This window comes from Phoca vitulina, unplaced genomic scaffold, assembly GCF_004348235.1.
Source record: "Phoca vitulina isolate PV1807 unplaced genomic scaffold, GSC_HSeal_1.0 scaffold8, whole genome shotgun sequence".
NCBI classification, from domain to species: Eukaryota; Metazoa; Chordata; class Mammalia; order Carnivora; family Phocidae; genus Phoca; species Phoca vitulina.
The window spans coordinates 16,189,335-16,205,973 of record NW_022589711.1 but is presented as its reverse complement, the minus strand read 5'-3'; the positions used below and the strand labels follow the sequence as shown (position 1 = coordinate 16,205,973).

At 34.0% G+C, this 16,639-nt stretch overlaps 1 protein-coding gene across 3 annotated transcripts in view; it reads right to left on the bottom strand.

Moving 5' to 3' along the window:
* The window catches only part of CADM2 (cell adhesion molecule 2), a 1,086,523-nt gene that overhangs the window by 102,841 nt on the left and 967,043 nt on the right, over positions 1 to 16,639 (bottom strand). The window lies entirely within an intron of this gene.

The window sequence follows — 16,639 nt, the reverse complement described above, 5'->3', positions numbered from 1 at the left end:
AACCCAAAAATCAAAAATCAAAAAACATGTACATTTTTTAACCTGGAACTCAAGGCTGGCCTTGGGTTCATTCCAGGCTAAAATATCCAGACATTTAGGAAAAACAAATATACTTTGCTAAGTCTTTTAAGAAGTGAGTATTCCTGTTCAGAGTTTCCTTTAAGTGTAGTAATGTGAAATATCTGAAAAAGCAAGTTCAATAAAGAGACCATCTACAGAGTTCTTAAGAGAGAAAGCCATGGTCCTACATAAAGTTGGAGTAATAAAGGAAAGCAGAGAACAAAAGACGATAATAGAATAGCTCTTGGGAAAGTAAATACAATTTTTGGAGCCAGAACATATATGGTGTTAATGAAGAGAGAGGAGCTACTCTCGTTATGCTGCCCGGTCTATATAATAGGAACAACCTCAGTCCTAAATAAGAAAAAATAACAATGCAAAACCAACATACCACCAACCAACCAACCAAATAAACAAATAAATGTACAAACAAAATACAAATCACAATTTAAAAAATTGAGATATAGTAGATAGGGAAAATTGATGGTTTTACTTTGGGACATGCTAAGTTCAAGAGCTAGGAGAAAATCAAGAAATACATCTTTCTTCAGCAATAAGGAAATTAGAAATTAGAAGTCAGGGCTGAGGGCAGAAGTGGATTCTTTTAGAGAGATATTGGAGTCAAGCAAGTGTCCAAGCTCCAGATGGAAAACAAAAGGATAGATTACTGGATATTGTGGGATATTTTCATTTAAAGGATAAGAAAAGAGAGAGAATGAAGTCCAAGAGGTCTGAGAGAAGGCAAAAAAGAATAATGTCATATGAACCAGAAAGAATCTCTTCAAAAATTCATTGACTTAAACATTTACATCTCTAACCCATTCAATACCTTGACCTCTTAGTTCCTTGATTCCCTCATATTCAGTAATTATTTTGTTGGTCTCCCCTAAGTCATAATCACACACCAAACTTTGTCATCATCATTACCTCACTATTATAAAGCTAAGAAATTTCAATATTTTCAATTATAACCTCCCCTCTTCTCAAAACACTGTTCTATTATACATCAAAGCTTCCAATCCTAATAAACCCACCATTTACTTTTATTCTTCAATTCCCCTCTACTTAGTTCTCTCTTTAACAAGTTTTTATTTTATTTTATTTTATTTTATTTTATTTTATTTTATTTAAGAGAAAGAGAGAGAGAGTGAGAGGGAAAGGGACAGAGAATCTGAAGCAGACTCCACACTGAGCACAGAGCCTGATGTGGGGCTCGATCCCACAACTGCAAGATCATGACCTGAGCCAAACCCAAGAGGTGGACGCTTAACCAGCTGAGCCACCCAGGCACCCCTCTTTAACCAGTCTTAAATGCAATTAAGATTTCTTTCTTTTTTTTTTTGCCATCATTGTGATTATCTGGTTAATTCTCAGCCCTGATGAACACAACTTTTCTGTCTTCTCTTTGTCTTTATCAGAACATCAAAACAAGGTGAAGAAAAAAATGAGAAGAGGGTAAATAGCTTATTTGTTTAAACACTGTTCTTGAAGTCATCATGCAAGAATAAGCATGAAGAACAATGAGAAAAACAATTTTATTTTATTTATTTTTTTGAGAAAAACAATTTTAAAGCCAAAGTAAATATTATTACTATGTCTTTGAATATTTCATGTATTAAAAAAGTTTGTAAGTTTGTTTATTTTTCTGATCTGTGGAAATATGTCTCATGTATCATCATAAACATTATTTAGAATATATGATTAGATCTACTCATTTCTGCCTTCTAAAACTCTTCAACATAATATTTAAAACATGTATTTTTGCAAGTTTATATATTGATGCAGCTAATATCATCATTTGTTAAGTTGGCTCTGCCCTAACATTTCAAATATTTTGGTTAAAATAGTACAGTAAGTAAAGAGAAAAAAAGAAGAAGGGGCTTGAAGAAATTACCCAGATGAAGGAATTCTTAAACGATTTCTCTCCCCTTGTATTTCTAGCCTGTTGCAGTTATTTGTACTGACTCATTTAATAAGTATGTCTTTGTGTGTTTTGTATGAGAAAGAAAAAGAGTAGAATGGTTCTTTAGCCTCTTTTCCTCACTGGTCTCCATGCCCTTTTGTGTTTAGTGGTTTCAGGACATGCTCTTCAATCATGTGCTTTGCTCAGGATAGGTTAGTCTTTCCTCAGCATAGATATGACATTTCCCATACCTGCAAAATTCTTTTCATGTAAAGCAATGCACTGTGTTGTCGTTTTCTTTCTGCATGTAGTTTGAGAATCTCAATGATTCTTATTTAAAGGCTCAACAGTGAAAGCCCCTAACTCAAATATCACCATAAGTACTTCTGTCTGATAGGGTCAAAGATGTTTAATGTGGTAATAAATGAAGTCAGTTTGAAGTGGAAAATTCAAGCCTACTTATTCCATTAAATTGTAAGTTGACACTCTGATTTTGATTCTATCTATTCACTCATGTAAACTCTTGAAATCAACCATTACACTAGTGTGGTGTCAAGTAGAAGTCTCATTACATTAAAGATTAGATTTAGATGGGACAATAACATCAGTGTTAAGTTCATCATTAGATTTAAAACCTCAATAGCAAATAAGAAAAGGACTTCTATCCTGATTACTCTGAGCATATGCTACTTGATTCTGTTTTTTTTTTTAAGGTACTTCTTGCCTCCAAGTTTAGAAGCTTGTAGTTGAAACAGAAAATAACCTATATGCAAGAGGTAAGTGCTCTTTAGAAGACTTGAAAATAATGGCCTTTTTGAGAGTGCCTGTGAAATCCTGGACAACTTTTTACTGAAAAGATAGTGTTCATTGATGATTATTTTAACACTTTTGAGAAACAATGTAGTCATACTGCAAACTGTATAATTCCAGCCAATTTACGGAACAACAAATAAAATATTATCCCTAGAAAAGATAAGATTGCTATGATCCTGAAGGAGTGACAGATTTTACCACTGAAGGAAAAATATTCAAAATTGTGACAAATGCTTAAGATAATCTCTCAAGGGCTTTGTGTGAAAGCAAAACAATTACCCATGCCTTAGTTATACTTAACTTTTCTTTGGTAAATAAAAAATATTAATTCCTGGTTAAAAGATCAAGAAATCTTGAGTAAACATCCATTCCCTCACCTAAGCAGTAATAAGTTCCTCTGTGTATATACAGTAAGCTTAAAATCTCTATGATATATTTAAAAATGATCATGCTCAGGAAAATATTTTCAACTTATTTGAAATTTAGTCACTTCTGAAAACTTCCTTTGACTAAGCTAGACTTTGGAACATTTTTACTTTTCTTTAAATCAAGAATTTCTGAGTCTAAATTTTTCAGAATCTGCCACTTTATCAATCTATGTACATTATAAGGACAATTTGATGCCATATAAAATGTATCTATAAGCATCTTAATCAGTCAGATGCCTGAAAACCATTAAGTTCAAGGGCACATTACAATGATGTGGTCCTATATCCCATATAAGAGTTACTTTACAATCCATTACTTATACTACTATAAAATAATGCTAATTTACCTATAAGATCTAATATTTATGAATATTTATGTTAAACACTGTATCACTACTATAGAACTGCTTCTGCTCTATGACTTGCTTCTTTTCTGGTATTAAAACTTAGAAAAGTAAAATGCACATCATTTATCTGGTAGGTGGGGAATTAAATGCTTCATATAAATCAATGCTGAAGATAACTGAAATTTGAGACTTAAAAATTTGAAAGTATATTTTGATCATTTGAATGAAATCCTTCTCAAAAGATCAAGCTTATCTGCATTATTTAACATTCTTAGTGGCACTTGATTATTTTTTGGGAGCTCAGATCTCTTCAGTCTGAACATATATATTTGTATACTGATGGTTTTAGAGGGACTGAAGTGATTAAGACTTCAGCTTCACCACAGTTGGTGTTAATGCAATGATTTTCAAACCTTTTGAGGTGTGATTTATAGAAAAACACATTTTATAACCTTACACAATGCATAAACCCATACAGGAAATAAAAGCTTGCTCTTTGTAATGCACTGTGACATTTTCTTTATTTTTCTTCTATACGTCTCTATATTTTCCTTTCCAATTCTATTATTTTATATTTTATTTTTGGCTTTTAAAAAGAATTTGCTAATCGATCTTATGACTCATTAATTAGCCACAGCTGGCAATTTGAAAAACACTGACCCACAGTGAGAGTTCCTATGGCCTATAGGTCTTTTTGTCCTTGCACTGCAAAGCTATTATATTTTTAATCTTGCTTTTATATGGGCACTTTGAATATGGACAGGATGAGACTTTAGGTAGGGAAAGAATAGGGGCCCCAACTGGGCTCTGAGGGTATTTCAGGTATATAGACACTGTGACAGAACAAAAATAGAAATAAGGAAGAAAAATCAGAACCCCTGTCCCAACTGCTAGGGCTAAAATGTTTTTCTGATAATTACACTGTAACCACAGAAAATATAAAATATCCACCAAAAACATTATCAGGCCTTAAAGGAGAAGTTAACTATAAAGATTAACCAGACCTACATATCTAAAGGACTTCTTCTATCCTGATTAGATCATAGATGTCACAATAAACAAAGACTCACACACAATGTATACGCCTCATGTCTAGTTCCACAGTACTGACTTAACCACCAGCAAGTTTCCTGGTAAAGTCCTAATAAAAGGCCAGAGATAAAAAGCCTTCATTGGCAACCCAGTCGGGACTCCTCTCACATCTGAGAGTTTTTTCTGTATTCTTGCTTAATAAAATTCTATTGCTTTGCTCACTCTCTTTTGTCCACAAGATTCATTCTTCGACTCCGTGAGACAAGAACCCCGCTCACTGTGTTCATCCCTGTACTTGTAATCTTGAGTGCTAGTGATGAAGTTCATCAAAGAATGCCATTTCAGAGACATTTGCTTGTCACAAGTCACAATGGTCCTTGTTCTTTTCTCCTATTTTTCTCCTCTTCTTTCGTCGTTGCTTGAAGCATCCCAAATATTTCTGGTACTCTGAATTTGTAAGAGTTGGGCTGTAAAGCCATCAGAAATTACTGGCAGATTCTTCCTATTCTAACTGGAGACCACTGTGAATGTTCATATTTTCTACAATTGGGAGCCTTGTTTGCCATTTAAATTTTTTCAAACTTTGAAGTTTAGGGGCTTCTGTATAATTGAGCTTATATCTGAAAAAGTGAATCAATATACACTCCACATTGTAAAAACCTGTGTAATGCAAGTAAATGTCTTTGGATTGTTTGAATATATGGCTTTCAGAGGAATAAGAATTTTCTTAGTTTTACTATTGCAGATGACATGATACTATATATAGAAAACCCTAAAAACTCTACCGAAAACTATTAAAACTAATAAATGAATTCAGTAAAGTTGCAGGATACAAAATTATTATGCATAAATCTGTCATTTATATACACCAATAATGAACAGAATTATGAATTAAGAAAACAATCCCATTTATAATTGTATCAAAAAGAATAAGAAAACTAAGTATAAGTTTAACTAAAGAGGTAAAAGACCTATACTCTGAAAACCTTAAGACATTGATAAAAGAAATTGAAGATGATACAAATAAGTGGAAAGATCCATGTTCATGGATTGAAATAACTAATACTGTTAAAATGTCCATATTACCCAAAATAATCTATAGATTCAATGTAGTCATAATCAAAATACCAATAGCATTTTTCACAGAACTAGAACAAATAATCCTAAAATTTGTATGGAACCACAAAAAAACCCCAATAATCCAAAGCAATCTTGAGAAAGAAGAACAAGACTGGAGGTATCACATTCTCAGATTGGAAACTACCCTACAGAAATATAATAAACAAAACAATACAGTACTGGCACAAAAACAGACACATAGATAAATGGAACAGAATAAGGAGCCTAGAAATAAACCACACTTACATGGTCAGCTAATTTATGACAAAGGAGGTGAGAATGCCCAATGGGGAAAAGATAGTCTTTTAATAAGTGGTGCTGGGAAAACTGGACAGCTACATGCAAAAGAATGAAACTGGATTACTTTTTCCCACCATATACAAAAATAAAATCAAAATACATTAAATACCTACCTAAATGAAAGACCTGAAGCCATATAACTAAAAGAAAACAGTAGCAAACTCTTGGACACTGGTATTAGCACTATATATCATAGATAGATAGATACATATAAAATCTGTCTCCTCAGACGAGGGAAACAAAAGCAAAAAAACAAACTATCAGGTCTACATCAAACTACAAAGCTTCTGTACAGCAAAGGAAACCATTAAAACAAAAAGACAACCTACTGAATGGGAGAGAAGATATTTGCAAATGTTACATCTGATAATGAATTAATATCCAAAATATATGACAAACTCATACAATTCAACACTAAATCAAACATTAAATTGGGCAGTGGGACTAACAAACATTTTTTTTACAAAGAAGACATCCAGATGGCCACTGGATACATGAAAAAGTGTTCAATATCACTAATCATCATGGAACTCCAAATCAAAACCACAGTGAGATATCACTTCACACCCGTTACAATGACTATTATCACAAAGACAAGAAATACCAAGTGTTGGAGAGAAAGTGGTGAAAAGGGAACCCTCATGTGCTGCTGGTGGGAATATAAACTGATGCAGGCACTATGGAAAATAGTATGAAGGTTCCTCAAAAAATTAAAAATAGAAATACAATATGACCCAGCAATTCCACTTCTGGGTATTTACCTGGAAACAACAACAACAACAACAATAACAACAACACTAATTCGAAAAGATGTATGTGCCCCTATATTAATTGCAGCATTATTTACAATAGCCAAGACATGAAAGCAACCTAAGTATCTATCAATAGATAACTGGATAAAGAAGATATACATACATACACACACACTTGAATATTACTCAGCCATAAAAAGAAGGAAATCTTGCCATTTACAACAACATGGATGGACCCAGAGGGTATTATGCTAAGTGAAATAAGACAGAGAAAGACAAATACCGTATGATTCCGCTTATATGTGAAATCCGAAATACAGAACAAACAAAACAGAAACAGACCCATAAATAAAGAGAACAAATTGGTGGTTGTCAGAGGGGAAAGGTGTGGGGGGATGGCAAAATAGGTGAAGGGGATTAAGAGGTACAAATTTCCAGTTATAAAATAAAACAGTAATGGAATATAAAGTATGGTATAGGAAGTACAGTCAATAATATTATAATAAATTTGCATGGTGATAGATGGTAAGTACACTTTTTGTGGTGAGCATTTCATAATGTATATAAATGTCCAATCACTATGTCATACACCTGAAAATAACATAATGTTGTATGTCACCTATGCTTCAGTTAGATAAATAAATAAATAAATAAATAAATAAAATAAAAGAGTTTTACCATACAAACCACATATGTGAGTGAGCACTTATCTTCACCGACGATAGATTTTATAAAACCAAAACATAATGAAAACCCATGAACTAACTAGCATATAGAAATTCTATTTGATTTATGAATATTTGACATTAATTTAGAATCTAACTGATCATTACATATTAAGGACATTTCTTATATTGAATTTTGGTTCATAAAAATTACATATAGACTGCTTCTTAGTATCCTTTATAGAATGACTTTTTCTTTTCAAAGGAGAGAGATATTTATTATTCTACATTTCCCTCAAAAGGAGAAAGCTGATATTTTTCTGTGTTCTTGGATTTGTTGTCTCAAAAATGCCCCTGTTACTCTAATAGTCTTTGGTCTATAGTCTAATAGTGTTTGGCCTATAGTCTCTCAAGTATATATACATAATCAGGTGAATGGCAGAGACACCTTTGAAGAAGAGTTCTAAGAAGAATGAATTTACCACAACTGAAAAGTATTGCTAAAGGTTTATGTTCCTCAAGTGTGAATATTTTGAATGGCCTGGATACTTAGCTGAGTTAAAAAAAAAAAAATCTGCTTCACCATTAATTGAAATACTACCAAATATCTACAGTGATTCTGAATTAATTTTAGTTTCCACATTTTGTTTCCTTCATATATTATACAAAAGTCATAGTCAAAATGTTTAACACAGGCACAGAATAATCTACTTCTCAGTTGACTGGTGACTACCAGAGGGATGGATGTTAGCTCTAACATTATGATACAAATTACAGAAAAAAACTGCAAGGATAAAAGACAAATGTTATTGAATGGCACTTGTTGAGCAAAGGGTTAATATTTTCTTTAATTAAGGATGAGGTATAGTATTTCAGCTTTTTTTAATGTTAAGAATGATTTTTGTTTCTGCAATTTTCCTACAATTACCATTTTGATGACTTGTTTTTATATAAACATGCATGCAATGTTTATATATCTTTAAATAAAGAGTAAAATGCCAGGATGTAATCTCATAAATACATAAAAAAACACAGATTTTTAAACCCATGTGTCCAAAAGTCCACATCTTGAAAATCTCGTCAACATATAAGACAGCATCATTCCACAATGGGTCTTAAACATACTGAGACATTTTTGTGTTAGACTTTCCCACTGAAAATTTACATAATCCCTCAAAATAATTGGCTTTTTGTTGTAAGAAAACTGCTTACCTAGAAATGTTCAAGAAGTACATTTCCTCTACGGATTTATAATTGTGGTTCTGCAAGCTCTTATGGGACTTTTGCAAGACATAGGAACATTTAATTGAAAATGATTGAGTGCCCAACACACCACAGATGCCCAGCCTAAATAACAGCAGAGGAGATTACCGAGAGTCAGCTTCTTATTTCAAAAACAAAACCAAATATATTCGGTCTCATTTCCAAGATAACCACTTGTGTGTTTCCAGAGAGTCAATGTGTGATTAAATTTTGAAGCCATGAGATGGAAGCAAAAGACCATATGGGCCTCAGAAAAGAAATTCATATGGGAAGGACAGCACATGGATATATATTTTTTTTAATTATGAAAATTTAGAGCTGATTTCCCAATATGATACCTTTAAAAACATGGCAGAAGAAACTGGCTCTATTGTCTTTAACTTTTAATTAATTAATTAAGACAATTTTGCATCTTCTAGATATTGGAACATAAGCAAAAAAACACACACACAAAGAAAAACCCCCCCAAAACAAACAAAAAACACAAAAAATCTAAATGTCCTATAACCTTTTTTATACCAAGGACTGACATTTTGAGAGTATCTAAATGGTATGGACCCTCATTATGTTTATTCCACTAATTATTTTGGTGATATCTTAAGCATAATACTTAAAAAAAAACAACAACAACAACATAATTTTGAGGAATGTTTTCTTTTAACTTCTTGCTTAAACCCTCTAAGGCTTCACATTGTATTTCACTGCACTGGTTTCACATTTGCATTGGTATGGCCTTGTATTTGGAACCTGCAGTCTTAATCATTTTAAAGATACATAAAATTAAGAATATAATCTGCTTTTTAAAGCAAAATATATGTGGGCACCTGGGTGGCTCAGTTGGTTAAGTGCCTGCCTTTGGTTCAGGTCATGATCCCAGGGTCCTGGGATCAAGCCCCACATCGGGTTCCCTGCTCTGCTGGGAGCCTGCTTCTCTCTCTAACTCTGCTTGCTGCTCCCCCTGCTTATGCTCTCTCTCTCTGCTCTCAAATAAATAAATAAAATCTTTAAAAATATATATATGTAACAATAAAATAGTTATACAACTAATCATAAAATCTAGTCAGAAATTATTTAGATATATTTAGAAACTCTTTAGATAATATTTAGATATATTAACAGGTTTGGGCTTACATAAGTGGTAATTGTTTTATAAATTACATTTTTTTTTTACATATTTGATTGAAATGTAGGCTTTCCTAGTGGTTTGTGAGAACTCTCTCTTTCTTGCCAACTTCACTGGGTTATTATGAAAAATCAGTAAAATAGGAAAACTGAAAACACTGGGTAAATAAGAAAACATAACCATCAGTGTTGTTAAAATGCTATTTATTTTTATTTTTTTATTTTTAAAATATTTTACAAAGATTTATTTATTTATTTTTAGAGTGGGGAGAGGGGCAGACGGAGAGAGAGAATTCGCACTGAGTGCAGAGCCTGATAAGGGGCTCAGTCTTGCTACCTTGAGATCATGACCTGAGCCGAAACCAAGAGTCAGACACTTAACTGACTCTACCACCTGGGCACCCCATAAATTTTTTAAAGCATCTTTGTAATCTCAATTCTACCACTTATCACCCGGATGATTGGAAAAGATCATACAACCTCAAGACCTATTTTCCTCATTTACAAGCTATAAATGATTATGAGTCTATAAGCCTTTTCCAACAAGATAGTTATGTGGTTTAAATAAGACGATAAGCATAAAAAAATTTGGGAAACTATATCAAAATGAGGTCTTACACATCACAGACCCCGGATTGTCAACCAACCATGAGTCATGCCTTTCACTCAGTTTTGGTTGTGTAAGGTTTTTAGATCTCCTGCTTTGGCTTTCTGCCAAAATTTGCTAACTTGTTAGTCTCTTTCATCTCAGCAGAACTGCTCTAGAATGTAGCCTTGTCCAGATTTGTGGGACCAAAACACATTCTCTACCCCTTCCAGTACTTTCCAATTACTCTAAAACTTTTCTACCTTAACACTATGAAGGTGCTGTTCCTGTGGCTCAGTATTTTCCAGTTTCCCATTTATCACTATATTATATTTTGCCCCTGACAAGGGTTCATGCATCTGCCTCTCTTCTAGCACCTCATTATTACTATGTAACCTCAACTAAAATAGCCATGTTGTTCAATCAGTTTTGCCATGACTTTAGCACAGATATCTTTGCCGTTCAAACACGCTTTTTAAAGTCACAGACAATTCTGTGTTCATTCTGCTTGGAACCTTGAATTTCAGAGCTATGGAAGAAATTTGAGATGATAACTCAGTTTCCAGGATTGCCATAGCAGTCCGATATTAGCGTATGCATTAAATATATAATTAAGACTCCCAAGTTTAAAACTTGGTGAGATATACTGTATGTAACTCTTTGACAAAATTATAATTTATCATCATCCTCATGGTTATTATTTACTATGAAATTACTTGGAGGCAGAAATTTCATATACATTGTCATTAATCTTTAAAACAGTTTGTTCACTAGATTTTATTTATTTATTTATTTATTTATTTATTTATTTATTTATTTTTAAAGATTTTATTTATTTGACAGAGAGATAGAGAGAGCACTAGCAGGGGGAGTGGAAGGCAGAGGGAGAGGGAGAAACAGTCTTCCAGCTGAGCAGGAAGCCCGATGTGGAACTCCATCCCAGGACCCTGGGATCATGACCTGAGCTGAAGGCAGACATTTAACCAACTGAGCCACCCAGGCATCCCTATTTTTTTTTTTTTTTAAAGAATAAAAAGTGTTGGTATATGAGAGTGAACTCCAATGTAAACTGTGGACTTTGTGGTAAGAACAATGAGTCCATGTAGGTTCATAGTTTGTAATAAAGGCACCACTGTTGTGTGGGCTGTCCATAGTGGGGGATGTTGTGCATGTGTGGTGTTGGGGATATATGGGAACTCTGTACTTTCCACCCAGTTTCATTATGAACCTACAACTGCTCTAAAAAGTATAGTTAATTAATTAAAAGTAAAACAGTTCAGGTAGTTAAGTGACTTGCTCAAGTCCACTCAGGCCACAGATAGCCACAGATTTATAATTCACACCTAGTTTTGTACTTTTCTTTCTAATGTGCCACACAACTCTTAGTGCCCCAGAGCATGACAGCATAGGAATTATACCTGAACAGAACCACAGACCTTGATGATTAATTAGATGACTTTCTAAAACATAGATGGCAGGAGAGAAATAGCTATTGTGTAATTAACATCTATTATGCATTAGGTCAAATGATATGAAATTTCTATTATTGTAGATCAGTGTTCTTTTTTCAAAATTCACATCTGTCCTGTTTTGGCCTAAAACATTTCATTATGGATGATAACTTGCCTTCTTTAACTCCTGGTTTATTTTGTCATTTCTTCTGTCTGTGATTAGATAGTATGACAATTAGTAAATAACCTGTGCTTTGTAAAAAGGTCATCTTAAGCTGAGAAAACGGACTAGATATAGTAAAACTGTTTTGCTTTAATTTGCATTTCATTTTTTAATCTCTATTATGCTAACAGGAAAATGTATCAAATATATCAATATGGTCTTATCAGATTTCTTCTTAAATTCTTGATCATTTTGAAAGTGGATGCATAATTGTTCCTCTAAACACCTCACTAGTTATTATATGGTATGTGATCTGTCTTCCTAAAGATTAAAATCTTTCTTCTTGTACAGAACAGAGCATGTTATATGCTATGCAATTATGTATACTAGATTTATGCCAAGACATGAGAAAAACTGTGGTTACCAGAAGGTAAAATAGTAAGTAAAACATAAACATCATGCTGGATACACAGAGTTTATCAGGACCTATCATTATTTTATTTTATGGATTAAATGCCAAATCCACATTTATTTGACTGAAAATATCCCATAGCTTTTCTGAAGTAGATTTCCAAAGCGTTAAACATTTGATTAAAATGAATGATGATTCTTTAGCTCCAGCATGTGCGGGCAACCCCACACCTTTTAAGGTCATGACTTTAATGTAACGTCACAGCTTTTTTCTCTCTCTACTTCTATAAATGGTGAATGCTGCTGCCTGAGAGCTATCTGGGAATTCAGCCAAAGAAAGAAGAAGGTTGCAAAAACTCTGGGGACGTGAAAGAAAAGCGGTTGGCATTAGCTCTGTCCTCACTTTAAACTTAAATTAAAACAATAGACAGACATGTACAGTAATCTCTCTTTTAAGGAAAGGATACAATGCCTCTATAGTGATGTCAAGTGGAACAGTTTGGTCCTGGCCCAAGTTATGCAGCTGTTCCACTGGAAAATAGCAAAAGGCTTCAGTCCAAAGCAGGCAAATAAGGCACGATTGTTCCTAAACAGTCACTGGGGCCTTCACATTTAGAACAAGGAAAACAGCATTAGCATACAGGAGGGCAGGTTAGGAGCAGGAATCTCAGGACAAGTTGAACCGCGCCATCAGTTTACGATTGATACAAAAGCCAGTGGTGTTATTTGCCTACCATCGATATGCCTGGTAACTGTGAATAATTCATTCCTCAGGAAATTTTGTATCAGGCAAATACTTTTTAAGAAACAATGAAGATCTGATCATGGATTAAGGATACAAAATGAAAAGGAATCACATATCCATTATCCAGTTCTGATTTTCACCTGCTCCTTCCAGGAGGATCAGGCAAATGGGAAAGATGGTAGAAATTAATCGTTTGGATAGCCCGGCAGAAGCTCAGCCACCGTGCTGCCTCTCAGTGGTTTCAAAATAACTAAATGGGGAATCAGGTGTAATAGCTGCAAAGTAACAGAGCAGAACTTTGACAGCGATTACCAGGGTAAGACCGGAAATTTGAACCTGCCCACTGGGTATATGTGATATCACGTACTTCATTTTCACTCCTATTCTTTAGGCTTTTTTGATCCTGTCTTAAAATATAGACACTAGCTCTATTATTTTTTTAAAAAAAACTTCTGTTTGGCACACATTTCTTCTCTCATTCCTTTCCACTTTTCGTGACTCATTTTCTGAAATGGGTGGTCTTTCCATTTTCTTTACTTTCCCACCACCTACTAATTCCCTGATTAATCCATTTCAATTTGCCTTCTGTTCTCTTTGCTCTAGTGAGACTGTTTTCTTTATGATCAGTAAGATTTCCTTCTGGGAAAATCCAATGATTTCTTTTGGTCTTCCCTTGTTTTTTGTCCTGTCTGTCTCATCTGGCACTGTTGGAGACAGAATAAAACTAAAGAGAGGCTAGGAATTACACTGTCTTTAAAGAGGTTAATGCTTTCATTTACTAGAAATGATAGTTACTTTGAAAATGCAGAAGGGTGGATTTTAAGATGATTAGGAAGAACAGAAGAGAAACAGTGGGGGCGCCTGGGTGGCTCAGTCGTTAAGCGCTTGCCTTCAGCTCAGGTCATGATCCCAGGGTCCTGGGATCGAGCCCCGCATCGGGCTCCCTGCTCCGCGGGAAGCCTGCTTCTCCCTCTCCCACTCCCCCTGCTTGTGTTCCCTCTCTCGCTGTGTCTCTCTCTGTCAAATAAATAAATAAAATCGTTAAAAAAAAAAAAAAAAAGAAGAGAAACAGTGGTCTAAAGGCAGGGAGGAATCAGAGAAGTTGGCTATTTCTCTAACGTCAATGGCCTGGCAATCTACAAGGAAAGAAAATGATAAAAAGGAATTGCGAAGGAGTATATAAGAGCATCAGTTAATACACATTTATTCGTATGTGCTCCACCCTAATGGAGCTTATAAGGTAATCGCCAGAAGATATTATACTAATTAGGGTTTTTTTGGTTTTTTTTTACATGGTTATAACCTCTTGCTAGAAATGGTCACTTTGTTAGGAATTTGGCAAATTTCCAGAAAGGGCATAAATACAGAAAAAAGCCTGATGAAAGAGGATGGCAACAGTAAAATATTTCTTGAGCCTCGCCAGTTCTTCACCTTCAGGCTCTAGGGGTTCATCTTCATTGCTAAACATTACCCCAGTTTTTCAAAAATTACTTTGACTAACATAAGTGACAATTTAGACTCAGCAATTGAAGTAGCAGAAAATAGCTAAAAGAATGTAAGTTTAGGGTATTGATTGAACTGAGGGTAAATCCTGAGTCAACCATTTTAAACCTGGATGAATTTGGAAATTTGGTGAACGTTGTTGAACAGCTTTAGTTTTCTTTTCCATAAAACAAGGAGTCTTTCTTATTTCCTTTATTTCCAAAGTGATATTAGTCAGGATCTTCTGACAAAGGTAACATTTTCTATTTCCTAAACATCCGAAATCTTTGTATTCTTAAGTGAAATAAATAAATAAACTACTGTACTTTTCATTCATCTGCAGTGCAGAGGAATATTACACATCCAAGCTTATTTCTAGGTAGTTGAAACAGAGACCCACAATAAGACACATCTATTCAACTACCTTTGAACTGAGGAAAATGGACTACCTAAAGATCTAATTACCTAGACCTCAGAAAATAATTATTCACATAAATTAAATGCCGTTTCTGGGGGTGACTGTGTAGCTTAGTCAGTTGAGCATCACCTTCTGCTCGGGTCATAATCCCAGGGTCCTGGGATCAAGCCCCACGTCAGGCTCCATGCTCAGGGGGGAGTCTGCTTCTTCTTCTCCCCCCCATGCTCATTCTCTCTCTCTCTCTCTCTCAAATAAATAAAATCTTTAAAAAACAAAACAAAACAAAAACGCTGTTTCTGCTGTTGGGAGAAGATATGGAACCAAAGAGTAGATCATCGACAGGTAATTGGATACTATTTGAACAGGGGTATATTTATTTCCAAGCATTCTAATACTATATTTCCCATCCTCATCTAATTGTATAAGTGGTACACATATTCCAAATGTACACATATGTACTTTGGGGAAGATCAATGAAGAAAAGTTAAAAGCAAAACTCCCTTGCTATGCCCTCATCCTGATCCTGTTCCTTCACATCCCCATATGCTGACCTCTGAGATTATGAGGAAGAAAGCAAAAAACAAACAAAACAACAACAGAACCTGAAGCAAAAAGAGAGAGAGAGGGGGGAGCAACAGAATGACTTGGGAAATAATATGTGAAAGCAACAGGAGTGGAGATGGAAGGAAGAGTTAGGAAAGAAATTCTTTTGTTAGATACACAGAATCAGGACTAAAGAAATTAGGATTTTGGTATACCTAAAGCTGACTAGAGTCTATTACACTTCTTTCTCTAGTTAAGAGTACTGAACTTGTAGCCCGCCAAATCTCTTACTGAAGCTATAATACCGAAACGCACTGTCACACTCAGCATACAGCAGTTGAAAAATGTTTTCTATAAGCAATTTAAGCTTATCAGAAAGTAAGAACTAGGAAAGTGAATTGCACAGAATATATGTAGTAAAGCTACTATGAAAAGTTTGTTCCTTTCAAAGTCTAAAATGCCTTAAATGTTTCTTAAAAGATAGAAGTAAAATAATGGATTAATTTACTGAATGTTCATTAAATCAGTATGTTTGAATCTTTAGAAAATAACACTGGAAGAGAGAACAGTTTTAAAATATCAAAACTTTGAAAAACTGTGAATTCACTTAGTGTGTTAAAATTATAAAATCATACAACTGAGTAAGTTGAAATTTCAGGCTTCTTGCCTTAATATTCTTTTAGAAAAATTCCTCATGTAGTAATAAGAAATCTATACTTAAATAAAAAAGTATTAGAATTAACTTTTTAGTAACTTAATTTGATTGGCACAGAGACTATCCCATATAGTTTTACATGGAAAACAATTAAATGCCTCCTATTAAAATTTAAACAAATTGCAAATCAATTGGAAGCTTTTAAAAAAAACAAATAAATGACTTTCAGCTCAACATAGACTGTTATTATATTAGAAAGATCAGATTGCTGTCAAATAGTCTTTGAGTAATGCATATCTGGGTAATCTACTCTTGAATTTTGTATAAAAATAGATTTTCTATGAGTTAGTTGTTTATAAACATGAATGTCAAAAGTAAAAT